At 47.5% G+C, this 24,906-nt stretch overlaps 24 non-coding genes across 24 annotated transcripts; all 24 read right to left on the bottom strand.

The window, feature by feature from the left end:
• Window positions 1–255: 255 nt before the first annotated feature.
• LOC138489840 (small nucleolar RNA U3) lies at window positions 256–473 on the bottom strand. The gene has a single exon (XR_011274939.1). It is a non-coding gene; the product is annotated as a small nucleolar RNA U3 (small nucleolar RNA).
• An 823-nt stretch (window positions 474–1,296) lies between these two features.
• Window positions 1,297–1,514, bottom strand: LOC138489838 (small nucleolar RNA U3). Its single transcript, XR_011274937.1, has one exon. It is a non-coding gene; the product is annotated as a small nucleolar RNA U3 (small nucleolar RNA).
• An 824-nt stretch (window positions 1,515–2,338) lies between these two features.
• On the bottom strand, window positions 2,339–2,556 carry LOC138489837 (small nucleolar RNA U3). The gene has a single exon (XR_011274936.1). It is a non-coding gene; the product is annotated as a small nucleolar RNA U3 (small nucleolar RNA).
• Window positions 2,557–3,379: 823 nt separating this feature from the next.
• On the bottom strand, window positions 3,380–3,597 carry LOC138490281 (small nucleolar RNA U3). Its single transcript, XR_011275325.1, has one exon. It is a non-coding gene; the product is annotated as a small nucleolar RNA U3 (small nucleolar RNA).
• An 835-nt stretch (window positions 3,598–4,432) lies between these two features.
• Window positions 4,433–4,650, bottom strand: LOC138490235 (small nucleolar RNA U3). Its single transcript, XR_011275284.1, has one exon. It is a non-coding gene; the product is annotated as a small nucleolar RNA U3 (small nucleolar RNA).
• An 823-nt stretch (window positions 4,651–5,473) lies between these two features.
• Window positions 5,474–5,691, bottom strand: LOC138489836 (small nucleolar RNA U3). Its single transcript, XR_011274935.1, has one exon. It is a non-coding gene; the product is annotated as a small nucleolar RNA U3 (small nucleolar RNA).
• Window positions 5,692–6,526: 835 nt separating this feature from the next.
• LOC138490700 (small nucleolar RNA U3) lies at window positions 6,527–6,744 on the bottom strand. Its single transcript, XR_011275617.1, has one exon. It is a non-coding gene; the product is annotated as a small nucleolar RNA U3 (small nucleolar RNA).
• An 835-nt stretch (window positions 6,745–7,579) lies between these two features.
• LOC138489835 (small nucleolar RNA U3) lies at window positions 7,580–7,797 on the bottom strand. The gene has a single exon (XR_011274934.1). It is a non-coding gene; the product is annotated as a small nucleolar RNA U3 (small nucleolar RNA).
• An 824-nt stretch (window positions 7,798–8,621) lies between these two features.
• On the bottom strand, window positions 8,622–8,839 carry LOC138489834 (small nucleolar RNA U3). The gene has a single exon (XR_011274933.1). It is a non-coding gene; the product is annotated as a small nucleolar RNA U3 (small nucleolar RNA).
• An 824-nt stretch (window positions 8,840–9,663) lies between these two features.
• LOC138491084 (small nucleolar RNA U3) lies at window positions 9,664–9,881 on the bottom strand. Its single transcript, XR_011275955.1, has one exon. It is a non-coding gene; the product is annotated as a small nucleolar RNA U3 (small nucleolar RNA).
• An 823-nt stretch (window positions 9,882–10,704) lies between these two features.
• LOC138491083 (small nucleolar RNA U3) lies at window positions 10,705–10,922 on the bottom strand. Its single transcript, XR_011275954.1, has one exon. It is a non-coding gene; the product is annotated as a small nucleolar RNA U3 (small nucleolar RNA).
• Window positions 10,923–11,757: 835 nt separating this feature from the next.
• Window positions 11,758–11,975, bottom strand: LOC138490699 (small nucleolar RNA U3). Its single transcript, XR_011275616.1, has one exon. It is a non-coding gene; the product is annotated as a small nucleolar RNA U3 (small nucleolar RNA).
• Window positions 11,976–12,810: 835 nt separating this feature from the next.
• Window positions 12,811–13,028, bottom strand: LOC138490242 (small nucleolar RNA U3). The gene has a single exon (XR_011275290.1). It is a non-coding gene; the product is annotated as a small nucleolar RNA U3 (small nucleolar RNA).
• An 823-nt stretch (window positions 13,029–13,851) lies between these two features.
• LOC138490786 (small nucleolar RNA U3) lies at window positions 13,852–14,069 on the bottom strand. Its single transcript, XR_011275686.1, has one exon. It is a non-coding gene; the product is annotated as a small nucleolar RNA U3 (small nucleolar RNA).
• An 835-nt stretch (window positions 14,070–14,904) lies between these two features.
• Window positions 14,905–15,122, bottom strand: LOC138490698 (small nucleolar RNA U3). The gene has a single exon (XR_011275615.1). It is a non-coding gene; the product is annotated as a small nucleolar RNA U3 (small nucleolar RNA).
• Window positions 15,123–15,957: 835 nt separating this feature from the next.
• Window positions 15,958–16,175, bottom strand: LOC138491082 (small nucleolar RNA U3). The gene has a single exon (XR_011275953.1). It is a non-coding gene; the product is annotated as a small nucleolar RNA U3 (small nucleolar RNA).
• Window positions 16,176–16,998: 823 nt separating this feature from the next.
• Window positions 16,999–17,215, bottom strand: LOC138490439 (small nucleolar RNA U3). The gene has a single exon (XR_011275466.1). It is a non-coding gene; the product is annotated as a small nucleolar RNA U3 (small nucleolar RNA).
• An 835-nt stretch (window positions 17,216–18,050) lies between these two features.
• Window positions 18,051–18,268, bottom strand: LOC138491081 (small nucleolar RNA U3). Its single transcript, XR_011275952.1, has one exon. It is a non-coding gene; the product is annotated as a small nucleolar RNA U3 (small nucleolar RNA).
• Window positions 18,269–19,092: 824 nt separating this feature from the next.
• Window positions 19,093–19,310, bottom strand: LOC138491080 (small nucleolar RNA U3). The gene has a single exon (XR_011275951.1). It is a non-coding gene; the product is annotated as a small nucleolar RNA U3 (small nucleolar RNA).
• An 835-nt stretch (window positions 19,311–20,145) lies between these two features.
• On the bottom strand, window positions 20,146–20,363 carry LOC138491078 (small nucleolar RNA U3). Its single transcript, XR_011275949.1, has one exon. It is a non-coding gene; the product is annotated as a small nucleolar RNA U3 (small nucleolar RNA).
• An 835-nt stretch (window positions 20,364–21,198) lies between these two features.
• Window positions 21,199–21,416, bottom strand: LOC138490294 (small nucleolar RNA U3). The gene has a single exon (XR_011275337.1). It is a non-coding gene; the product is annotated as a small nucleolar RNA U3 (small nucleolar RNA).
• Window positions 21,417–22,240: 824 nt separating this feature from the next.
• LOC138491077 (small nucleolar RNA U3) lies at window positions 22,241–22,458 on the bottom strand. Its single transcript, XR_011275948.1, has one exon. It is a non-coding gene; the product is annotated as a small nucleolar RNA U3 (small nucleolar RNA).
• An 823-nt stretch (window positions 22,459–23,281) lies between these two features.
• Window positions 23,282–23,499, bottom strand: LOC138491075 (small nucleolar RNA U3). Its single transcript, XR_011275947.1, has one exon. It is a non-coding gene; the product is annotated as a small nucleolar RNA U3 (small nucleolar RNA).
• Window positions 23,500–24,322: 823 nt separating this feature from the next.
• On the bottom strand, window positions 24,323–24,540 carry LOC138491074 (small nucleolar RNA U3). Its single transcript, XR_011275946.1, has one exon. It is a non-coding gene; the product is annotated as a small nucleolar RNA U3 (small nucleolar RNA).
• Window positions 24,541–24,906: the final 366 nt, after the last annotated feature.

The following is a 24,906-nucleotide window of genomic DNA, read 5'->3' as shown; positions in this document are numbered from 1 at the left end:
TCAGAATGGCTTAACCTTTGTGAAATGGAAGTAGGCCAGCATGCAACAGCCGGAACTTGTCGCTTGGGTCCCCCAGGGCAGCGCACAAAAGGGCCCACGGCCAATTGTGTTTACCGGGGCGACGCAAGGTGTTTGGTCCATGTGGAGATTTGCACAGCTAACAAATCAGAACCCACATAATCGACAGCACAGACACCAAGCAACCCTAAGAACAGGGGAGCTGTCTCTATTTTTCACCAGAATAATAAGCAGCTAACCACTCAGTTTGTGTTCCCTTCCTCCAACCCTCCTGAAAGGGAGAGAGGAACGGTCATCAATAGCAGACAGCAGCTGCATAAATGCAACACTGTCCACTTGCTTCACGCTCAGAAGAGAACACTTCAACTCTTCCTCGTGGTTAGCGAAGACCAGACACTTTCGAACACATTTCCTCAGTTAAGAACTATAGAAATGATCCCTGAAAGTATAGTCTTAATAGCACAAAGGGCAGCCCAGGCAGGTGGAAGAAGCTGCCACCCATCTCACTTAGGGTGGGAAAGCGTCTATCGTCCCAAAGGCAACAAAAAGCCCCTCCATTTCTGCATAGGAAAACCTTTCCCGCAACACCATAGAAAACATTTCCTATCCATAGCGTTGGCAAAAGATGACAAAAATGCCTGTACTTTGTAAATTTACATATTGAAGACCAGCAGCCAATAAAATTCGTCAGTGTGGATGACAGAGACAAGGGGCTCCCATGGCCCAGCCAAGGCTGGCCTCAGTAAACAGAGTGGCCATATTACGATGGCAATGAGTGTTATTCAATATCTGGGAAGCTTTGCAGTGGAATTCGAGCAAGCATAAGTGGGAGGCAACGTGAACAATGGCGGTGTGACTTTTATGAGAACGTAATGCATGTGATGGAAGGGTATTGCGCGCATTGGCCAGACAAGCATTTGAGTCGGACCTGAAAAGTACCCAGCTGAATAGGCAGATTCAAAGGCAGTACAGTGTTGTTTTCACAGAAGCACGAGGATTGCGCCAGATGGAAAACAGTGGCAAATCAGAATGGCTTAACCTTTGTGAAATGGAAGTAGGCCAGCATGCAACAGCCGGAACTTGTCGCTTGGGTCCCCCAGGGCAGCGCACAAAAGGGCCCACGGCAATTGTGTTTACCGGGGCGACGCAAGGTGTTTGGTCCATGTGGAGATTTGCACAGCTAACAAATCAGAACCCACATAATCGACAGCACAGACACCAAGCAACCCTAAGAACAGGGGAGCTGTCTCTATTTTTCACCAGAATAATAAGCAGCTAACCACTCAGTTTGTGTTCCCTTCCTCCAACCCTCCTGAAAGGGAGAGAGGAACGGTCATCAATAGCAGACAGCAGCTGCATAAATGCAACACTGTCCACTTGCTTCACGCTCAGAAGAGAACACTTCAACTCTTCCTCGTGGTTAGCGAAGACCAGACACTTTCGAACACATTTCCTCAGTTAAGAACTATAGAAATGATCCCTGAAAGTATAGTCTTAATAGCACAAAGGGCAGCCCAGGCAGGTGGAAGAAGCTGCCACCCATCTCACTTAGGGTGGGAAAGCGTCTATCGTCCCAAATGCAACAAAAAGCCCCTCCATTTCTGCATAGGAAAACCTTTCCCGCAACACCATAGAAAACATTTCCTATCCATAGCGTTGGCAAAAGATGACAAAAATGCCTGTACTTTGTAAATTTACATATTGAAGACCAGCAGCCAATAAAATTCGTCAGTGTGGATGACAGAGACAAGGGGCTCCCATGGCCCAGCCAAGGCTGGCCTCAGTAAACAGAGTGGCCATATTACGATGGCAATGAGTGTTATTCAATATCTGGGAAGCTTTGCAGTGGAATTCGAGCAAGCATAAGTGGGAGGCAACGTGAACAATGGCGGTGTGACTTTTATGAGAACGTAATGCATGTGATGGAAGGGTATTGCGCGCATTGGCCAGACAAGCATTTGAGTCGGACCTGAAAAGTACCCAGCTGAATAGGCAGATTCAAAGGCAGTACAGTGTTGTTTTCACAGAAGCACGAGGATTGCGCCAGATGGAAAACAGTGGCAAATCAGAATGGCTTAACCTTTGTGAAATGGAAGTAGGCCAGCATGCAACAGCCGGAACTTGTCGCTTGGGTCCCCCAGGGCAGCGCACAAAAGGGCCCATGGCCAATTGTGTTTACCGGGGCGACGCAAGGTGTTTGGTCCATGTGGAGATTTGCACAGCTAACAAATCAGAACCCACATAATCGACAGCACAGACACCAAGCAACCCTAAGAACAGGGGAGCTGTCTCTATTTTTCACCAGAATAATAAGCAGCTAACCACTCAGTTTGTGTTCCCTTCCTCCAACCCTCCTGAAAGGGAGAGAGGAACGGTCATCAATAGCAGACAGCAGCTGCATAAATGCAACACTGTCCACTTGCTTCACGCTCAGAAGAGAACACTTCAACTCTTCCTCGTGGTTAGCGAAGACCAGACACTTTCGAACACATTTCCTCAGTTAAGAACTATAGAAATGATCCCTGAAAGTATAGTCTTAATAGCACAAAGGGCAGCCCAGGCAGGTGGAAGAAGCTGCCACCCATCTCACTTAGGGTGTGAAAGCGTCTATCGTCCCAAAGGCAACAAAAAGCCCCTCCATTTCTGCATAGGAAAACCTTTCCCGCAACACCATAGAAAACATTTCCTATCCATAGCGTTGGCAAAAGATGACAAAAATGCCTGTACTTTGTAAATTTACATATTGAAGACCAGCAGCCAATAAAATTCGTCAGTGTGGATGACAGAGACAAGGGGCTCCCATGGCCCAGCCAAGGCTGGCCTCAGTAAACAGAGTGGCCATATTACGATGGCAATGAGTGTTATTCAATATCTGGGAAGCTTTGCAGTGGAATTCGAGCAAGCATAAGTGGGAGGCAACGTGAACAATGGCGGTGTGACTTTTATGAGAACGTAATGCATGTGATGGAAGGGTATTGCGCGCATTGGCCAGACAAGCATTTGAGTCGGACCTGAAAAGTACCCAGCTGAATAGGCAGATTCAAAGGCAGTACAGTGTTGTTTTCACAGAAGCACGAGGATTGCGCCAGATGAAAAACAGTGGCAAATCAGAATGGCTTAACCTTTGTGAAATGGAAGTAGGCCAGCATGCAACAGCCGGAACTTGTCGCTTGGGTCCCCCAGGGCAGCGCACAAAAGGGCCCACGGCAATTGTGTTTACCAGGGCGACGCAAGGTGTTTGGTCCATGTGGAGATTTGCACAGCTAACAAATCAGAACCCACATAATCGACAGCACAGACACCAAGCAACCCTAAGAACAGGGGAGCTGTCTCTATTTTTCACCAGAATAATAAGCAGCTAACCACTCAGTTTGTGTTCCCTTCCTCCAACCCTCCTGAAAGGGAGAAAGGAACGGTCATCAATAGCAGACAGCAGCTGCATAAATGCAACACTGTCCACTTGCTTCACGCTCAGAAGAGAACACTTCAACTCTTCCTCGTGGTTAGCGAAGACCAGACACTTTCGAACACATTTCCTCAGTTAAGAACTATAGAAATGATCCCTGAAAGTATAGTCTTAATAGCACAAAGGGCAGCCCAGGCAGGTGGAAGAAGCTGCCACCCATCTCACTTAGGGTGGGAAAGCGTCTATCGTCCCAAAGGCAACAAAAAGCCCCTCCATTTCTGCATAGGAAAACCTTTCCCGCAACACCATAGAAAACATTTCCTATCCATAGCGTTGGCAAAAGATGACAAAAATGCCTGTACTTTGTAAATTTACATATTGAAGACCAGCAGCCAATAAAATTCGTCAGTGTGGATGACAGAGACAAGGGGCTCCCATGGCCCAGCCAAGGCTGGCCTCAGTAAACAGAGTGGCCATATTACGATGGCAATGAGTGTTATTCAATATCTGGGAAGCTTTGCAGTGGAATTCGAGCAAGCATAAGTGGGAGGCAACGTGAACAATGGCGGTGTGACTTTTATGAGAACGTAATGCATGTGATGGAAGGGTATTGCGCGCATTGGCCAGACAAGCATTTGAGTCGGACCTGAAAAGTACCCAGCTGAATAGGCAGATTCAAATCCCCCAAAAGGGCAGTACAGTGTTGTTTTCACAGAAGCACGAGGATTGCGCCAGATGGAAAACAGTGGCAAATCAGAATGGCTTAACTTTTGTGAAATGGAAGTAGGCCAGCATGCAACAGCCGGAACTTGTCGCTTGGGTCCCCCAGGGCAGCGCACAAAAGGGCCCACGGCCAATTGTGTTTACCGGGGCGACACAAGGTGTTTGGTCCATGTGGAGATTTGCACAGCTAACAAATCAGAACCCACATAATCGACAGCACAGACACCAAGCAACCCTAAGAAGAGGGGAGCTGTCTCTATTTTTCACCAGAATAATAAGCAGCTAACCACTCAGTTTGTGTTCCCTTCCTCCAACCCTCCTGAAAGGGAGAGAGGAACGGTCATCAATAGCAGACAGCAGCTGCATAAATGCAACACTGTCCACTTGCTTCACGCTCAGAAGAGAACACTTCAACTCTTCCTCGTGGTTAGCGAAGACCAGACACTTTCAAACACATTTCCTCAGTTAAGCACTATAGAAATGATCCCTGAAAGTATAGTCTTAATAGCACAAAGGGCAGCCCAGGCAGGTGGAAGAAGCTGCCACCCATCTCACTTAGGGTGGGAAAGCGTCTATCGTCCCAAAGGCAACAAAAAGCCCCTCCATTTCTGCATAGGAAAACCTTTCCCGCAACACCATAGAAAACATTTCCTATCCATAGCGTTGGCAAAAGATGACAAAAATGCCTGTACTTTGTAAATTTACATATTGAAGACCAGCAGCCAATAAAATTCGTCAGTGTGGATGACAGAGACAAGGGGCTCCCATGGCCCAGCCAAGGCTGGCCTCAGTAAACAGAGTGGCCATATTACGATGGCAATGAGTGTTATTCAATATCTGGGAAGCTTTGCAGTGGAATTCGAGCAAGCATAAGTGGGAGGCAACGTGAACAATGGCGGTGTGACTTTTATGAGAACGTAATGCATGTGATGGAAGGGTATTGCGCGCATTGGCCAGACAAGCATTTGAGTCGGACCTGAAAAGTACCCAGCTGAATAGGCAGATTCAAAGGCAGTACAGTGTTGTTTTCACAGAAGCACGAGGATTGCGCCAGATGAAAAACAGTGGCAAATCAGAATGGCTTAACCTTTGTGAAATGGAAGTAGGCCAGCATGCAACAGCCGGAACTTGTCGCTTGGGTCCCCCAGGGCAGCGCACAAAAGGGCCCACGGCAATTGTGTTTACCGGGGCGACGCAAGGTGTTTGGTCCATGTGGAGATTTGCACAGCTAACAAATCAGAACCCACATAATCGACAGCACAGACACCAAGCAACCCTAAGAACAGGGGAGCTGTCTCTATTTTTCACCAGAATAATAAGCAGCTAACCACTCAGTTTGTGTTCCCTTCCTCCAACCCTCCTGAAAGGGAGAGAGGAACGGTCATCAATAGCAGACAGCAGCTGCATAAATGCAACACTGTCCACTTGCTTCACGCTCAGAAGAGAACACTTCAACTCTTCCTCGTGGTTAGCGAAGACCAGACACTTTCGAACACATTTCCTCAGTTAAGAACTATAGAAATGATCCCTGAAAGTATAGTCTTAATAGCACAAAGGGCAGCCCAGGCAGGTGGAAGAAGCTGCCACCCATCTCGCTTAGGGTGGGAAAGCGTCTATCGTCCCAAATGCAACAAAAAGCCCCTCCATTTCTGCATAGGAAAACCTTTCCCGCAACACCATAGAAAACATTTCCTATCCATAGCGTTGGCAAAAGATGACAAAAATGCCTGTACTTTGTAAATTTACATATTGAAGACCAGCAGCCAATAAAATTCGTCAGTGTGGATGACAGAGACAAGGGGCTCCCATGGCCCAGCCAAGGCTGGCCTCAGTAAACAGAGTGGCCATATTACGATGGCAATGAGTGTTATTCAATATCTGGGAAGCTTTGCAGTGGAATTCGAGCAAGCATAAGTGGGAGGCAACGTGAACAATGGCGGTGTGACTTTTATGAGAACGTAATGCATGTGATGGAAGGGTATTGCGCGCATTGGCCAGACAAGCATTTGAGTCGGACCTGAAAAGTACCCAGCTGAATAGGCAGATTCAAATCCCCCAAAGGGGCAGTACAGTGTTGTTTTCACAGAAGCACGAGGATTGCGCCAGATGGAAAACAGTGGCAAATCAGAATGGCTTAACCTTTGTGAAATGGAAGTAGGCCAGCATGCAACAGCCGGAACTTGTCGCTTGGGTCCCCCAGGGCAGCGCACAAAAGGGCCCACGGCCAATTGTGTTTACCGGGGCGACGCAAGGTGTTTGGTCCATGTGGAGATTTGCACAGCTAACAAATCAGAACCCACATAATCGACAGCACAGACACCAAGCAACCCTAAGAACAGGGGAGCTGTCTCTATTTTTCACCAGAATAATAAGCAGCTAACCACTCAGTTTGTGTTCCCTTCCTCCAACCCTCCTGAAAGGGAGAGAGGAACGGTCATCAATAGCAGACAGCAGCTGCATAAATGCAACACTGTTCACTTGCTTCACGCTCAGAAGAGAACACTTCAACTCTTCCTCGTGGTTAGCGAAGACCAGACACTTTCGAACACATTTCCTCAGTTAAGAACTATAGAAATGATCCCTGAAAGTATAGTCTTAATAGCACAAAGGGCAGCCCAGGCAGGTGGAAGAAGCTGCCACCCATCTCACTTAGGGTGGGAAAGCGTCTATCGTCCCAAAGGCAACAAAAAGCCCCTCCATTTCTGCATAGGAAAACCTTTCCCGCAACACCATAGAAAACATTTCCTATCCATAGCGTTGGCAAAAGATGACAAAAATGCCTGTACTTTGTAAATTTACATATTGAAGACCAGCAGCCAATAAAATTCGTCAGTGTGGATGACAGAGACAAGGGGCTCCCATGGCCCAGCCAAGGCTGGCCTCAGTAAACAGAGTGGCCATATTACGATGGCAATGAGTGTTATTCAATATCTGGGAAGCTTTGCAGTGGAATTCGAGCAAGCATAAGTGGGAGGCAACGTGAACAATGGCGGTGTGACTTTTATGAGAACGTAATGCATGTGATGGAAGGGTATTGCGCGCATTGGCCAGACAAGCATTTGAGTCGGACCTGAAAAGTACCCAGCTGAATAGGCAGATTCAAATCCCTCAAAAGGGCAGTACAGTGTTGTTTTCACAGAAGCACGAGGATTGCGCCAGATGGAAAACAGTGGCAAATCAGAATGGCTTAACCTTTGTGAAATGGAAGTAGGCCAGCATGCAACAGCCGGAACTTGTCGCTTGGGTCCCCCAGGGCAGCGCACAAAAGGGCCCACGGCCAATTGTGTTTACCGGGGCGACGCAAGGTGTTTGGTCCATGTGGAGATTTGCACAGCTAACAAATCAGAACCCACATAATCGACAGCACAGACACCAAGCAACCCTAAGAACAGGGGAGCTGTCTCTATTTTTCACCAGAATAATAAGCAGCTAACCACTCAGTTTGTGTTCCCTTCCTCCAACCCTCCTGAAAGGGAGAGAGGAACGGTCATCAATAGCAGACAGCAGCTGCATAAATGCAACACTGTCCACTTGCTTCACGCTCAGAAGAGAACACTTCAACTCTTCCTCGTGGTTAGCGAAGACCAGACACTTTCGAACACATTTCCTCAGTTAAGAACTATAGAAATGATCCCTGAAAGTATAGTCTTAATAGCACAAAGGGCAGCCCAGGCAGGTGGAAGAAGCTGCCACCCATCTCACTTAGGGTGGGAAAGCGTCTATCGTCCCAAAGGCAACAAAAAGCCCCTCCATTTCTGCATAGGAAAACCTTTCCCGCAACACCATAGAAAACATTTCCTATCCATAGCGTTGGCAAAAGATGACAAAAATGCCTGTACTTTGTAAATTTACATATTGAAGACCAGCAGCCAATAAAATTCGTCAGTGTGGATGACAGAGACAAGGGGCTCCCATGGCCCAGCCAAGGCTGGCCTCAGTAAACAGAGTGGCCATATTACGATGGCAATGAGTGTTATTCAATATCTGGGAAGCTTTGCAGTGGAATTCGAGCAAGCATAAGTGGGAGGCAACGTGAACAATGGCGGTGTGACTTTTATGAGAACGTAATGCATGTGATGGAAGGGTATTGCGCGCATTGGCCAGACAAGCATTTGAGTCGGACCTGAAAAGTACCCAGCTGAATAGGCAGATTCAAAGGCAGTACAGTGTTGTTTTCACAGAAGCACGAGGATTGCGCCAGATGGAAAACAGTGGCAAATCAGAATGGCTTAACCTTTGTGAAATGGAAGTAGGCCAGCATGCAACAGCCGGAACTTGTCGCTTGGGTCCCCCAGGGCAGCGCACAAAAGGGCCCATGGCCAATTGTGTTTACCGGGGCGACGCAAGGTGTTTGGTCCATGTGGAGATTTGCACAGCTAACAAATCAGAACCCACATAATCGACAGCACAGACACCAAGCAACCCTAAGAACAGGGGAGCTGTCTCTATTTTTCACCAGAATAATAAGCAGCTAACCACTCAGTTTGTGTTCCCTTCCTCCAACCCTCCTGAAAGGGAGAGAGGAACGGTCATCAATAGCAGACAGCAGCTGCATAAATGCAACACTGTCCACTTGCTTCACGCTCAGAAGAGAACACTTCAACTCTTCCTCGTGGTTAGCGAAGACCAGACACTTTCGAACACATTTCCTCAGTTAAGAACTATAGAAATGATCCCTGAAAGTATAGTCTTAATAGCACAAAGGGCAGCCCAGGCAGGTGGAAGAAGCTGCCACCCATCTCACTTAGGGTGTGAAAGCGTCTATCGTCCCAAAGGCAACAAAAAGCCCCTCCATTTCTGCATAGGAAAACCTTTCCCGCAACACCATAGAAAACATTTCCTATCCATAGCGTTGGCAAAAGATGACAAAAATGCCTGTACTTTGTAAATTTACATATTGAAGACCAGCAGCCAATAAAATTCGTCAGTGTGGATGACAGAGACAAGGGGCTCCCATGGCCCAGCCAAGGCTGGCCTCAGTAAACAGAGTGGCCATATTACGATGGCAATGAGTGTTATTCAATATCTGGGAAGCTTTGCAGTGGAATTCGAGCAAGCATAAGTGGGAGGCAACGTGAACAATGGCGGTGTGACTTTTATGAGAACGTAATGCATGTGATGGAAGGGTATTGCGCGCATTGGCCAGACAAGCATTTGAGTCGGACCTGAAAAGTACCCAGCTGAATAGGCAGATTCAAAGGCAGTACAGTGTTGTTTTCACAGAAGCACGAGGATTGCGCCAGATGGAAAACAGTGGCAAATCAGAATGGCTTAACCTTTGTGAAATGGAAGTAGGCCAGCATGCAACAGCCGGAACTTGTCGCTTGGGTCCCCCAGGGCAGCGCACAAAAGGGCCCACGGCCAATTGTGTTTACCGGGGCGACGCAAGGTGTTTGGTCCATGTGGAGATTTGCACAGCTAACAAATCAGAACCCACATAATCGACAGCACAGACACCAAGCAACCCTAAGTACAGGGGAGCTGTCTCTATTTTTCACCAGAATAATAAGCAGCTAACCACTCAGTTTGTGTTCCCTTCCTCCAACCCTCCTGAAAGGGAGAGAGGAACGGTCATCAATAGCAGACAGCAGCTGCATAAATGCAACACTGTCCACTTGCTTCACGCTCAGAAGAGAACACTTCAACTCTTCCTCGTGGTTAGCGAAGACCAGACACTTTCGAACACATTTCCTCAGTTAAGAACTATAGAAATGATCCCTGAAAGTATAGTCTTAATAGCACAAAGGGCAGCCCAGGCAGGTGGAAGAAGCTGCCACCCATCTCACTTAGGGTGGGAAAGCGTCTATCGTCCCAAAGGCAACAAAAAGCCCCTCCATTTCTGCATAGGAAAACCTTTCCCGCAACACCATAGAAAACATTTCCTATCCATAGCGTTGGCAAAAGATGACAAAAATGCCTGTACTTTGTAAATTTACATATTGAAGACCAGCAGCCAATAAAATTCGTCAGTGTGGATGACAGAGACAAGGGGCTCCCATGGCCCAGCCAAGGCTGGCCTCAGTAAACAGAGTGGCCATATTACGATGGCAATGAGTGTTATTCAATATCTGGGAAGCTTTGCAGTGGAATTCGAGCAAGCATAAGTGGGAGGCAACGTGAACAATGGCGGTGTGACTTTTATGAGAACGTAATGCATGTGATGGAAGGGTATTGCGCGCATTGGCCAGACAAGCATTTGAGTCGGACCTGAAAAGTACCCAGCTGAATAGGCAGATTCAAAGGCAGTACAGTGTTGTTTTCACAGAAGCACGAGGATTGCGCCAGATGAAAAACAGTGGCAAATCAGAATGGCTTAACCTTTGTGAAATGGAAGTAGGCCAGCATGCAACAGCCGGAACTTGTCGCTTGGGTCCCCCAGGGCAGCGCACAAAAGGGCCCACGGCAATTGTGTTTACCGGGGCGACGCAAGGTGTTTGGTCCATGTGGAGATTTGCACAGCTAACAAATCAGAACCCACATAATCGACAGCACAGACACCAAGCAACCCTAAGAACAGGGGAGCTGTCTCTATTTTTCACCAGAATAATAAGCAGCTAACCACTCAGTTTGTGTTCCCTTCCTCCAACCCTCCTGAAAGGGAGAGAGGAACGGTCATCAATAGCAGACAGCAGCTGCATAAATGCAACACTGTCCACTTGCTTCACGCTCAGAAGAGAACACTTCAACTCTTCCTCGTGGTTAGCGAAGACCAGACACTTTCGAACACATTTCCTCAGTTAAGAACTATAGAAATGATCCCTGAAAGTATAGTCTTAATAGCACAAAGGGCAGCCCAGGCAGGTGGAAGAAGCTGCCACCCATCTCACTTAGGGTGGGAAAGCGTCTATCGTCCCAAATGCAACAAAAAGCCCCTCCATTTCTGCATAGGAAAACCTTTCCCGCAACACCATAGAAAACATTTCCTATCCATAGCGTTGGCAAAAGATGACAAAAATGCCTGTACTTTGTAAATTTACATATTGAAGACCAGCAGCCAATAAAATTCGTCAGTGTGGATGACAGAGACAAGGGGCTCCCATGGCCCAGCCAAGGCTGGCCTCAGTAAACAGAGTGGCCATATTACGATGGCAATGAGTGTTATTCAATATCTGGGAAGCTTTGCAGTGGAATTCGAGCAAGCATAAGTGGGAGGCAACGTGAACAATGGCGGTGTGACTTTTATGAGAACGTAATGCATGTGATGGAAGGGTATTGCGCGCATTGGCCAGACAAGCATTTGAGTCGGACCTGAAAAGTACCCAGCTGAATAGGCAGATTCAAATCCCCCAAAGGGGCAGTACAGTGTTGTTTTCACAGAAGCACGAGGATTGCGCCAGATGGAAAACAGTGGCAAATCAGAATGGCTTAACCTTTGTGAAATGGAAGTAGGCCAGCATGCAACAGCCGGAACTTGTCGCTTGGGTCCCCCAGGGCAGCGCACAAAAGGGCCCACGGCCAATTGTGTTTACCGGGGCGACGCAAGGTGTTTGGTCCATGTGGAGATTTGCACAGCTAACAAATCAGAACCCACATAATCGACAGCACAGACACCAAGCAACCCTAAGAACAGGGGAGCTGTCTCTATTTTTCACCAGAATAATAAGCAGCTAACCACTCAGTTTGTGTTCCCTTCCTCCAACCCTCCTGAAAGGGAGAGAGGAACGGTCATCAATAGCAGACAGCAGCTGCATAAATGCAACACTGTTCACTTGCTTCACGCTCAGAAGAGAACACTTCAACTCTTCCTCGTGGTTAGCGAAGACCAGACACTTTCGAACACATTTCCTCAGTTAAGAACTATAGAAATGATCCCTGAAAGTATAGTCTTAATAGCACAAAGGGCAGCCCAGGCAGGTGGAAGAAGCTGCCACCCATCTCACTTAGGGTGGGAAAGCGTCTATCGTCCCAAAGGCAACAAAAAGCCCCTCCATTTCTGCATAGGAAAACCTTTCCCGCAACACCATAGAAAACATTTCCTATCCATAGCGTTGGCAAAAGATGACAAAAATGCCTGTACTTTGTAAATTTACATATTGAAGACCAGCAGCCAATAAAATTCGTCAGTGTGGATGACAGAGACAAGGGGCTCCCATGGCCCAGCCAAGGCTGGCCTCAGTAAACAGAGTGGCCATATTACGATGGCAATGAGTGTTATTCAATATCTGGGAAGCTTTGCAGTGGAATTCAAGCAAGCATAAGTGGGAGGCAACGTGAACAATGGCGGTGTGACTTTTATGAGAACGTAATGCATGTGATGGAAGGGTATTGCGCGCATTGGCCAGACAAGCATTTGAGTCGGACCTGAAAAGTACCCAGCTGAATAGGCAGATTCAAATCCCCCAAAAGGGCAGTACAGTGTTGTTTTCACAGAAGCACGAGGATTGCGCCAGATGGAAAACAGTGGCAAATCAGAATGGCTTAACCTTTGTGAAATGGAAGTAGGCCAGCATGCAACAGCCGGAACTTGTCGCTTGGGTCCCCCAGGGCAGCGCACAAAAGGGCCCACGGCCAATTGTGTTTACCGGGGCGACGCAAGGTGTTTGGTCCATGTGGAGATTTGCACAGCTAACAAATCAGAACCCACATAATCGACAGCACAGACACCAAGCAACCCTAAGAACAGGGGAGCTGTCTCTATTTTTCACCAGAATAATAAGCAGCTAACCACTCAGTTTGTGTTCCCTTCCTCCAACCCTCCTGAAAGGGAGAGAGGAACGGTCATCAATAGCAGACAGCAGCTGCATAAATGCAACACTGTCCACTTGCTTCACGCTCAGAAGAGAACACTTCAACTCTTCCTCGTGGTTAGCAAAGACCAGACACTTTCGAACACATTTCCTCAGTTAAGAACTATAGAAATGATCCCTGAAAGTATAGTCTTAATAGCACAAAGGGCAGCCCAGGCAGGTGGAAGAAGCTGCCACCCATCTCACTTAGGGTGTGAAAGCGTCTATCGTCCCAAAGGCAACAAAAAGCCCCTCTATTTCTGCATAGGAAAACCTTTCCCGCAACACCATAGAAAACATTTCCTATCCATAGCGTTGGCAAAAGATGACAAAAATGCCTGTACTTTGTAAATTTACATATTGAAGACCAGCAGCCAATAAAATTCGTCAGTGTGGATGACAGAGACAAGGGGCTCCCATGGCCCAGCCAAGGCTGGCCTCAGTAAACAGAGTGGCCATATTACGATGGCAATGAGTGTTATTCAATATCTGGGAAGCTTTGCAGTGGAATTCGAGCAAGCATAAGTGGGAGGCAACGTGAACAATGGCGGTGTGACTTTTATGAGAACGTAATGCATGTGATGGAAGGGTATTGCGCGCATTGGCCAGACAAGCATTTGAGTCGGACCTGAAAAGTACCCAGCTGAATAGGCAGATTCAAAGGCAGTACAGTGTTGTTTTCACAGAAGCACGAGGATTGCGCCAGATGAAAAACAGTGGCAAATCAGAATGGCTTAACCTTTGTGAAATGGAAGTAGGCCAGCATGCAACAGCCGGAACTTGTCGCTTGGGTCCCCCAGGGCAGCGCACAAAAGGGCCCACGGCAATTGTGTTTACCAGGGCGACGCAAGGTGTTTGGTCCATGTGGAGATTTGCACAGCTAACAAATCAGAACCCACATAATCGACAGCACAGACACCAAGCAACCCTAAGAACAGGGGAGCTGTCTCTATTTTTCACCAGAATAATAAGCAGCTAACCACTCAGTTTGTGTTCCCTTCCTCCAACCCTCCTGAAAGGGAGAGAGGAACGGTCATCAATAGCAGACAGCAGCTGCATAAATGCAACACTGTCCACTTGCTTCACGCTCAGAAGAGAACACTTCAACTCTTCCTCGTGGTTAGTGAAGACCAGACACTTTCGAACACATTTCCTCAGTTAAGAACTATAGAAATGATCCCTGAAAGTATAGTCTTAATAGCACAAAGGGCAGCCCAGGCAGGTGGAAGAAGCTGCCACCCATCTCACTTAGGGTGGGAAAGCGTCTATCGTCCCAAATGCAACAAAAAGCCCCTCCATTTCTGCATAGGAAAACCTTTCCCGCAACACCATAGAAAACATTTCCTATCCATAGCGTTGGCAAAAGATGACAAAAATGCCTGTACTTTGTAAATTTACATATTGAAGACCAGCAGCCAATAAAATTCGTCAGTGTGGATGACAGAGACAAGGGGCTCCCATGGCCCAGCCAAGGCTGGCCTCAGTAAACAGAGTGGCCATATTACGATGGCAATGAGTGTTATTCAATATCTGGGAAGCTTTGCAGTGGAATTCGAGCAAGCATAAGTGGGAGGCAACGTGAACAATGGCGGTGTGACTTTTATGAGAACGTAATGCATGTGATGGAAGGGTATTGCGCGCATTGGCCAGACAAGCATTTGAGTCGGACCTGAAAAGTACCCAGCTGAATAGGCAGATTCAAATCCCCCAAAGGGGCAGTACAGTGTTGTTTTCACAGAAGCACGAGGATTGCGCCAGATGGAAAACAGTGGCAAATCAGAATGGCTTAACCTTTGTGAAATGGAAGTAGGCCAGCATGCAACAGCCGGAACTTGTCGCTTGGGTCCCCCAGGGCAGCGCACAAAAGGGCCCACGGCCAATTGTGTTTACCGGGGCGACGCAAGGTGTTTGGTCCATGTGGAGATTTGCACAGCTAACAAATCAGAACCCACATAATCGACAGCACAGACACCAAGCAACCCTAAGAACAGGGGAGCTGTCTCTATTTTTCACCAGAATAATAAGCAGCTAACCACTCAGTTTGTGTTCCCTTCCTCCAACCCTCCTGAAAGGGAGAGAGGAACGGTCATCAATAGCAGACAGCAGCTGCATAAATGCAACACTGTTCACTTGCTTCACGCTCAGAAGAGAACACTTCAACTCTTCCTCGTGGTTAGCGAAGACCAGACACTTTCGAACACATTTCCTCAGTTAAGAACTATAGAAATGATCCCTGAAAGTATAGTCTTAATAGCACAAAGGGCAGCCCAGGCAGGTGGAAGAAGCTGCCACCCATCTCACTTAGGGTGGGAAAGCGTCTATCGTCCCAAAGGCAACAAAAAGCCCCTCCATTTCTGCATAGGAAAACCTTTCCCGCAACACCATAGAAAACATTTCCTATCCATAGCGTTGGCAAAAGATGACAAAAATGCCTGTACTTTGTAAATTTACATATTGAAGACCAGCAGCCAATAAAATTCGTCAGTGTGGATGACAGAGACAAGGGGCTCCCATGGCCCAGCCAAGGCTGGCCTCAGTAAACAGAGTGGCCATATTACGATGGCAATGAGTGTTATTCAATATCTGGGAAGCTTTGCAGTGGAATTCGAGCAAGCATAAGTGGGAGGCAACGTGAACAATGGCGGTGTGACTTTTATGAGAACGTAATGCATGTGATGGAAGGGTATTGCGCGCATTGGCCAGACAAGCATTTGAGTCGGACCTGAAAAGTACCCAGCTGAATAGGCAGATTCAAATCCCCCAAAAGGGCAGTACAGTGTTGTTTTCACAGAAGCACGAGGATTGCGCCAGATGGAAAACAGTGGCAAATCAGAATGGCTTAACCTTTGTGAAATGGAAGTAGGCCAGCATGCAACAGCCGGAACTTGTCGCTTGGGTCCCCCAGGGCAGCGCACAAAAGGGCCCACGGCCAATTGTGTTTACCGGGGCGACGCAAGGTGTTTGGTCCATGTGGAGATTTGCACAGCTAACAAATCAGAACCCACATAATCGACAGCACAGACACCAAGCAACCCTAAGAACAGGGGAGCTGTCTCTATTTTTCACCAGAATAATAAGCAGCTAACCACTCAGTTTGTGTTCCCTTCCTCCAACCCTCCTGAAAGGGAGAGAGGAACGGTCATCAATAGCAGACAGCAGCTGCATAAATGCAACACTGTCCACTTGCTTCACGCTCAGAAGAGAACACTTCAACTCTTCCTCGTGGTTAGCGAAGACCAGACACTTTCGAACACATTTCCTCAGTTAAGAACTATAGAAATGATCCCTGAAAGTATAGTCTTAATAGCACAAAGGGCAGCCCAGGCAGGTGGAAGAAGCTGCCACCCATCTCACTTAGGGTGGGAAAGCGTCTATCGTCCCAAAGGCAACAAAAAGCCCCTCCATTTCTGCATAGGAAAACCTTTCCCGCAACACCATAGAAAACATTTCCTATCCATAGCGTTGGCAAAAGATGACAAAAATGCCTGTACTTTGTAAATTTACATATTGAAGACCAGCAGCCAATAAAATTCGTCAGTGTGGATGACAGAGACAAGGGGCTCCCATGGCCCAGCCAAGGCTGGCCTCAGTAAACAGAGTGGCCATATTACGATGGCAATGAGTGTTATTCAATATCTGGGAAGCTTTGCAGTGGAATTCGAGCAAGCATAAGTGGGAGGCAACGTGAACAAGGGCGGTGTGACTTTTATGAGAACGTAATGCATGTGATGGAAGGGTATTGCGCGCATTGGCCAGACAAGCATTTGAGTCGGACCTGAAAAGTACCCAGCTGAATAGGCAGATTCAAAGGCAGTACAGTGTTGTTTTCACAGAAGCACGAGGATTGCGCCAGTTGAAAAACAGTGGCAAATCAGAATGGCTTAACCTTTGTGAAATGGAAGTAGGCCAGCATGCAACAGCCGGAACTTGTCGCTTGGGTCCCCCAGGGCAGCGCACAAAAGGGCCCACGGCAATTGTGTTTACCGGGGCGACGCAAGGTGTTTGGTCCATGTGGAGATTTGCACAGCTAACAAATCAGAACCCACATAATCGACAGCACAGACACCAAGCAACCCTAAGAACAGGGGAGCTGTCTCTATTTTTCACCAGAATAATAAGCAGCTAACCACTCAGTTTGTGTTCCCTTCCTCCAACCCTCCTGAAAGGGAGAGAGGAACGGTCATCAATAGCAGACAGCAGCTGCATAAATGCAACACTGTCCACTTGCTTCACGCTCAGAAGAGAACACTTCAACTCTTCCTGTGGTTAGCGAAGACCAGACACTTTCGAACACATTTCCTCAGTTAAGAACTATAGAAATGATCCCTGAAAGTATAGTCTTAATAGCACAAAGGGCAGCCCAGGCAGGTGGAAGAAGCTGCCACCCATCTCACTTAGGGTGGGAAAGCGTCTATCGTCCCAAAGGCAACAAAAAGCCCCTCCATTTCTGCATAGGAAAACCTTTCCCGCAACACCATAGAAAACATTTCCTATCCATAGCGTTGGCAAAAGATGACAAAAATGCCTGTACTTTGTAAATTTACATATTGAAGACCAGCAGCCAATAAAATTCGTCAGTGTGGATGACAGAGACAAGGGGCTCCCATGGCCCAGCCAAGGCTGGCCTCAGTAAACAGAGTGGCCATATTACGATGGCAATGAGTGTTATTCAATATCTGGGAAGCTTTGCAGTGGAATTCAAGCAAGCATAAGTGGGAGGCAACGTGAACAATGGCGGTGTGACTTTTATGAGAACGTAATGCATGTGATGGAAGGGTATTGCGCGCATTGGCCAGACAAGCATTTGAGTCGGACCTGAAAAGTACCCAGCTGAATAGGCAGATTCAAATCCCCCAAAGGGGCAGTACAGTGTTGTTTTCACAGAAGCACGAGGATTGCGCCAGATGGAAAACAGTGGCAAATCAGAATGGCTTAACCTTTGTGAAATGGAAGTAGGCCAGCATGCAACAGCCGGAACTTGTCGCTTGGGTCCCCCAGGGCAGCGCACAAAAGGGCCCACGGCCAATTGTGTTTACCGGGGCGACGCAAGGTGTTTGGTCCATGTGGAGATTTGCACAGCTAACAAATCAGAACCCACATAATCGACAGCACAGACACCAAGCAACCCTAAGAACAGGGGAGCTGTCTCTATTTTTCACCAGAATAATAAGCAGCTAACCACTCAGTTTGTGTTCCCTTCCTCCAACCCTCCTGAAAGGGAGAGAGGAACGGTCATCAATAGCAGACAGCAGCTGCATAAATGCAACACTGTCCACTTGCTTCACGCTCAGAAGAGAACACTTCAACTCTTCCTCGTGGTTAGCGAAGACCAGACACTTTCGAACACATTTCCTCAGTTAAGAACTATAGAAATGATCCCTGAAAGTATAGTCTTAATAGCACAAAGGGCAGCCCAGGCAGGTGGAAGAAGCTGCCACCCATCTCACTTAGGGTGGGAAAGCGTCTATCGTCCCAAATGCAACAAAAAGCCCCTCCATTTCTGCATAGGAAAACCTTTCCCGCAACACCATAGAAAACATTTCCTATCCATAGCGTTGGCAAAAGATGACAAAAATGCCTGTACTTTGTAAATTTACATATTGAAGACCAGCAGCCAATAAAATTCGTCAGTGTGGATGACAGAGACAAGGGGCTCCCATGGCCCAGCCAAGGCTGGCCTCAGTAAACAGAGTGGCCATATTACGATGGCAATGAGTGTTATTCAATATCTGGGAAGCTTTGCAGTGGAATTCGAGCAAGCATAAGTGGGAGGCAACGTGAACAATGGCGGTGTGACTTTTATGAGAACGTAATGCATGTGATGGAAGGGTATTGCGCGCATTGGCCAGACAAGCATTTGAGTCGGACCTGAAAAGTACCCAGCTGAATAGGCAGATTCAAAGGCAGTACAGTGTTGTTTTCACAGAAGCACGAGGATTGCGCCAGATGGAAAACAGTGGCAAATCAGAATGGCTTAACCTTTGTGAAATGGAAGTAGGCCAGCATGCAACAGCCGGAACTTGTCGCTTGGGTCCCCCAGGGCAGCGCACAAAAGGGCCCATGGCCAATTGTGTTTACCGGGGCGACGCAAGGTGTTTGGTCCATGTGGAGATTTGCACAGCTAACAAATCAGAACCCACATAATCGACAGCACAGACACCAAGCAACCCTAAGAACAGGGGAGCTGTCTCTATTTTTCACCAGAATAATAAGCAGCTAACCACTCAGTTTGTGTTCCCTTCCTCCAACCCTCCTGAAAGGGAGAGAGGAACGGTCATCAATAGCAGACAGCAGCTGCATAAATGCAACACTGTCCACTTGCTTCACGCTCAGAAGAGAACACTTCAACTCTTCCTCGTGGTTAGCGAAGACCAGACACTTTCGAACACATTTCCTCAGTTAAGAACTATAGAAATGATCCCTGAAAGTATAGTCTTAATAGCACAAAAGGCAGCCCAGGCAGGTGGAAGAAGCTGCCACCCATCTCACTTAGGGTGGGAAAGCGTCTATCGTCCCAAATGCAACAAAAAGCCCCTCCATTTCTGCATAGGAAAACCTTTCCCGCAACACCATAGAAAACATTTCCTATCCATAGCGTTGGCAAAAGATGACAAAAATGCCTGTACTTTGTAAATTTACATATTGAAGACCAGCAGCCAATACAATTCGTCAGTGTGGATGACAGAGACAAGGGGCTCCCATGGCCCAGCCAAGGCTGGCCTCAGTAAACAGAGTGGCCATATTACGATGGCAATGAGTGTTATTCAATATCTGGGAAGCTTTGCAGTGGAATTCGAGCAAGCATAAGTGGGAGGCAACGTGAACAATGGCGGTGTGACTTTTATGAGAACGTAATGCATGTGATGGAAGGGTATTGCGCGCATTGGCCAGACAAGCATTTGAGTCGGACCTGAAAAGTACCCAGCTGAATAGGCAGATTCAAATCCCCCAAAGGGGCAGTACAGTGTTGTTTTCACAGAAGCACGAGGATTGCGCCAGATGGAAAACAGTGGCAAATCAGAATGGCTTAACCTTTGTGAAATGGAAGTAGGCCAGCATGCAACAGCCGGAACTTGTCGCTTGGGTCCCCCAGGGCAGCGCACAAAAGGGCCCACGGCCAATTGTGTTTACCGGGGAGACGCAAGGTGTTTGGTCCATGTGGAGATTTGCACAGCTAACAAATCAGAACCCACATAATCGACAGCACAGACACCAAGCAACCCTAAGAACAGGGGAGCTGTCTCTATTTTTCACCAGAATAATAAGCAGCTAACCACTCAGTTTGTGTTCCCTTCCTCCAACCCTCCTGAAAGGGAGAGAGGAACGGTCATCAATAGCAGACAGCAGCTGCATAAATGCAACACTGTCCACTTGCTTCACGCTCAGAAGAGAACACTTCAACTCTTCCTCGTGGTTAGCGAAGACCAGACACTTTCGAACACATTTCCTCAGTTAAGAACTATAGAAATGATCCCTGAAAGTATAGTCTTAATAGCACAAAGGGCAGCCCAGGCAGGTGGAAGAAGCTGCCACCCATCTCACTTAGGGTGGGAAAGCGTCTATCGTCCCAAAGGCAACAAAAAGCCCCTCCATTTCTGCATAGGAAAACCTTTCCCGCAACACCATAGAAAACATTTCCTATCCATAGCGTTGGCAAAAGATGACAAAAATGCCTGTACTTTGTAAATTTACATATTGAAGACCAGCAGCCAATAAAATTCGTCAGTGTGGATGACAGAGACAAGGGGCTCCCATGGCCCAGCCAAGGCTGGCCTCAGTAAACAGAGTGGCCATATTACGATGGCAATGAGTGTTATTCAATATCTGGGAAGCTTTGCAGTGGAATTCGAGCAAGCATAAGTGGGAGGCAACGTGAACAATGGCGGTGTGACTTTTATGAGAACGTAATGCATGTGATGGAAGGGTATTGCGCGCATTGGCCAGACAAGCATTTGAGTCGGACCTGAAAAGTACCCAGCTGAATAGGCAGATTCAAATCCCCCAAAGGGGCAGTACAGTGTTGTTTTCACAGAAGCACGAGGATTGCGCCAGATGGAAAACAGTGGCAAATCAGAATGGCTTAACCTTTGTGAAATGGAAGTAGGCCAGCATGCAACAGCCGGAACTTGTCGCTTGGGTCCCCCAGGGCAGCGCACAAAAGGGCCCACGGCCAATTGTGTTTACCGGGGCGACGCAAGGTGTTTGGTCCATGTGGAGATTTGCACAGCTAACAAATCAGAACCCACATAATCGACAGCACAGACACCAAGCAACCCTAAGAACAGGGGAGCTGTCTCTATTTTTCACCAGAATAATAAGCAGCTAACCACTCAGTTTGTGTTCCCTTCCTCCAACCCTCCTGAAAGGGAGAGAGGAACGGTCATCAATAGCAGACAGCAGCTGCATAAATGCAACACTGTTCACTTGCTTCACGCTCAGAAGAGAACACTTCAACGCTTCCTCGTGGTTAGCGAAGACCAGACACTTTCGAACACATTTCCTCAGTTAAGAACTATAGAAATGATCCCTGAAAGTATAGTCTTAATAGCACAAAGGGCAGCCCAGGCAGGTGGAAGAAGCTGCCACCCATCTCACTTAGGGTGGGAAAGCGTCTATCGTCCCAAAGGCAACAAAAAGCCCCTCCATTTCTGCATAGGAAAACCTTTCCCGCAACACCATAGAAAACATTTCCTATCCATAGCGTTGGCAAAAGATGACAAAAATGCCTGTACTTTGTAAATTTACATATTGAAGACCAGCAGCCAATAAAATTCGTCAGTGTGGATGACAGAGACAAGGGGCTCCCATGGCCCAGCCAAGGCTGGCCTCAGTAAACAGAGTGGCCATATTACGATGGCAATGAGTGTTATTCAATATCTGGGAAGCTTTGCAGTGGAATTCGAGCAAGCATAAGTGGGAGGCAACGTGAACAATGGCGGTGTGACTTTTATGAGAACGTAATGCATGTGATGGAAGGGTATTGCGCGCATTGGCCAGACAAGCATTTGAGTCGGACCTGAAAAGTACCCAGCTGAATAGGCAGATTCAAAGGCAGTACAGTGTTGTTTTCACAGAAGCACGAGGATTGCGCCAGATGGAAAACAGTGGCAAATCAGAATGGCTTAACCTTTGTGAAATGGAAGTAGGCCAGCATGCAACAGCCGGAACTTGTCGCTTGGGTCCCCCAGGGCAGCGCACAAAAGGGCCCACGGCCAATTGTGTTTACCGGGGCGACGCAAGGTGTTTGGTCCATGTGGAGATTTGCACAGCTAACAAATCAGAACCCACATAATCGACAGCACAGACACCAAGCAACCCTAAGAACAGGGGAGCTGTCTCTATTTTTCACCAGAATAATAAGCAGCTAACCACTCAGTTTGTGTTCCCTTCCTCCAACCCTCCTGAAAGGGAGAGAGGAACGGTCATCAATAGCAGACAGCAGCTGCATAAATGCAACACTGTCCACTTGCTTCACGCTCAGAAGAGAACACTTCAACTCTTCCTCGTGGTTAGCGAAGACCAGACACTTTCGAACACATTTCCTCAGTTAAGAACTATAGAAATGATCCCTGAAAGTATAGTCTTAATAGCACAAAGGGCAGCCCAGGCAGGTGGAAGAAGCTGCCACCCATCTCACTTAGGGTGGGAAAGCGTCTATCGTCCCAAAGGCAACAAAAAGCCCCTCCATTTCTGCATAGGAAAACCTTTCCCGCAACACCATAGAAAACATTTCCTATCCATAGCGTTGGCAAAAGATGACAAAAATGCCTGTACTTTGTAAATTTACATATTGAAGACCAGCAGCCAATAAAATTCGTCAGTGTGGATGACAGAGACAAGGGGCTCCCATGGCCCAGCCAAGGCTGGCCTCAGTAAACAGAGTGGCCATATTACGATGGCAATGAGTGTTATTCAATATCTGGGAAGCTTTGCAGTGGAATTCGAGCAAGCATAAGTGGGAGGCAACGTGAACAATGGCGGTGTGACTTTTATGAGAACGTAATGCATGTGATGGAAGGGTATTGCGCGCATTGGCCAGACAAGCATTTGAGTCGGACCTGAAAAGTACCCAGCTGAATAGGCAGATTCAAAGGCAGTACAGTGTTGTTTTCACAGAAGCACGAGGATTGCGCCAGATGAAAAACAGTGGCAAATCAGAATGGCTTAACCTTTGTGAAATGGAAGTAGGCCAGCATGCAACAGCCGGAACTTGTCGCTTGGGTCCCCCAGGGCAGCGCACAAAAGGGCCCACGGCAATTGTGTTTACCGGGGCGACGCAAGGTGTTTGGTCCATGTGGAGATTTGCACAGCTAACAAATCAGAACCCACATAATCGACAGCACAGACACCAAGCAACCCTAAGAACAGGGGAGCTGTCTCTATTTTTCACCAGAATAATAAGCAGCTAACCACTCAGTTTGTGTTCCCTTCCTCCAACCCTCCTGAAAGGGAGAGAGGAACGGTCATCAATAGCAGACAGCAGCTGCATAAATGCAACACTGTCCACTTGCTTCACGCTCAGAAGAGAACACTTCAACTCTTCCTCGTGGTTAGCGAAGACCAGACACTTTCGAACACATTTCCTCAGTTAAGAACTATAGAAATGATCCCTGAAAGTATAGTCTTAATAGCACAAAGGGCAGCCCAGGCAGGTGGAAGAAGCTGCCACCAATCTCACTTAGGGTGGGAAAGCGTCTATCGTCCCAAATGCAACAAAAAGCCCCTCCATTTCTGCATAGGAAAACCTTTCCCGCAACACCATAGAAAACATTTCCTATCCATAGCGTTGGCAAAAGATGACAAAAATGCCTGTACTTTGTAAATTTACATATTGAAGACCAGCAGCCAATAAAATTCGTCAGTGTGGATGACAGAGACAAGGGGCTCCCATGGCCCAGCCAAGGCTGGCCTCAGTAAACAGAGTGGCCATATTACGATGGCAATGAGTGTTATTCAATATCTGGGAAGCTTTGCAGTGGAATTCGAGCAAGCATAAGTGGGAGGCAACGTGAACAATGGCGGTGTGACTTTTATGAGAACGTAATGCATGTGATGGAAGGGTATTGCGCGCATTGGCCAGACAAGCATTTGAGTCGGACCTGAAAAGTACCCAGCTGAATAGGCAGATTCAAAGGCAGTACAGTGTTGTTTTCACAGAAGCACGAGGATTGCGCCAGATGAAAAACAGTGGCAAATCAGAATGGCTTAACCTTTGTGAAATGGAAGTAGGCCAGCATGCAACAGCCGGAACTTGTCGCTTGGGTCCCCCAGGGCAGCGCACAAAAGGGCCCACGGCAATTGTGTTTACCGGGGCGACGCAAGGTGTTTGGTCCATGTGGAGATTTGCACAGCTAACAAATCAGAACCCACATAATCGACAGCACAGACACCAAGCAACCCTAAGAACAGGGGAGCTGTCTCTATTTTTCACCAGAATAATAAGCAGCTAACCACTCAGTTTGTGTTCCCTTCCTCCAACCCTCCTGAAAGGGAGAGAGGAACGGTCATCAATAGCAGACAGCAGCTGCATAAATGCAACACTGTCCACTTGCTTCACGCTCAGAAGAGAACACTTCAACTCTTCCTCGTGGTTAGCGAAGACCAGACACTTTCGAACACATTTCCTCAGTTAAGAACTATAGAAATGATCCCTGAAAGTATAGTCTTAATAGCACAAAGGGCAGCCCAGGCAGGTGGAAGAAGCTGCCACCAATCTCACTTAGGGTGGGAAAGCGTCTATCGTCCCAAATGCAACAAAAAGCCCCTCCATTTCTGCATAGGAAAACCTTTCCCGCAACACCATAGAAAACATTTCCTATCCATAGCGTTGGCAAAAGATGACAAAAATGCCTGTACTTTGTAAATTTACATATTGAAGACCAGCAGCCAATAAAATTCGTCAGTGTGGATGACAGAGACAAGGGGCTCCCATGGCCCAGCCAAGGCTGGCCTCAGTAAACAGAGTGGCCATATTACGATGGCAATGAGTGTTATTCAATATCTGGGAAGCTTTGCAGTGGAATTCGAGCAAGC

This window comes from Ambystoma mexicanum, chromosome 9 (assembly GCF_040938575.1).
Source record: "Ambystoma mexicanum isolate Mex_15411 chromosome 9, UKY_AmexF1_1, whole genome shotgun sequence".
Classification (NCBI taxonomy): Eukaryota; Metazoa; Chordata; class Amphibia; order Caudata; family Ambystomatidae; genus Ambystoma; species Ambystoma mexicanum.
The sequence above is the reverse complement of the archived record's forward strand: the minus strand, read 5'-3'. Positions and strand labels throughout refer to the sequence as shown.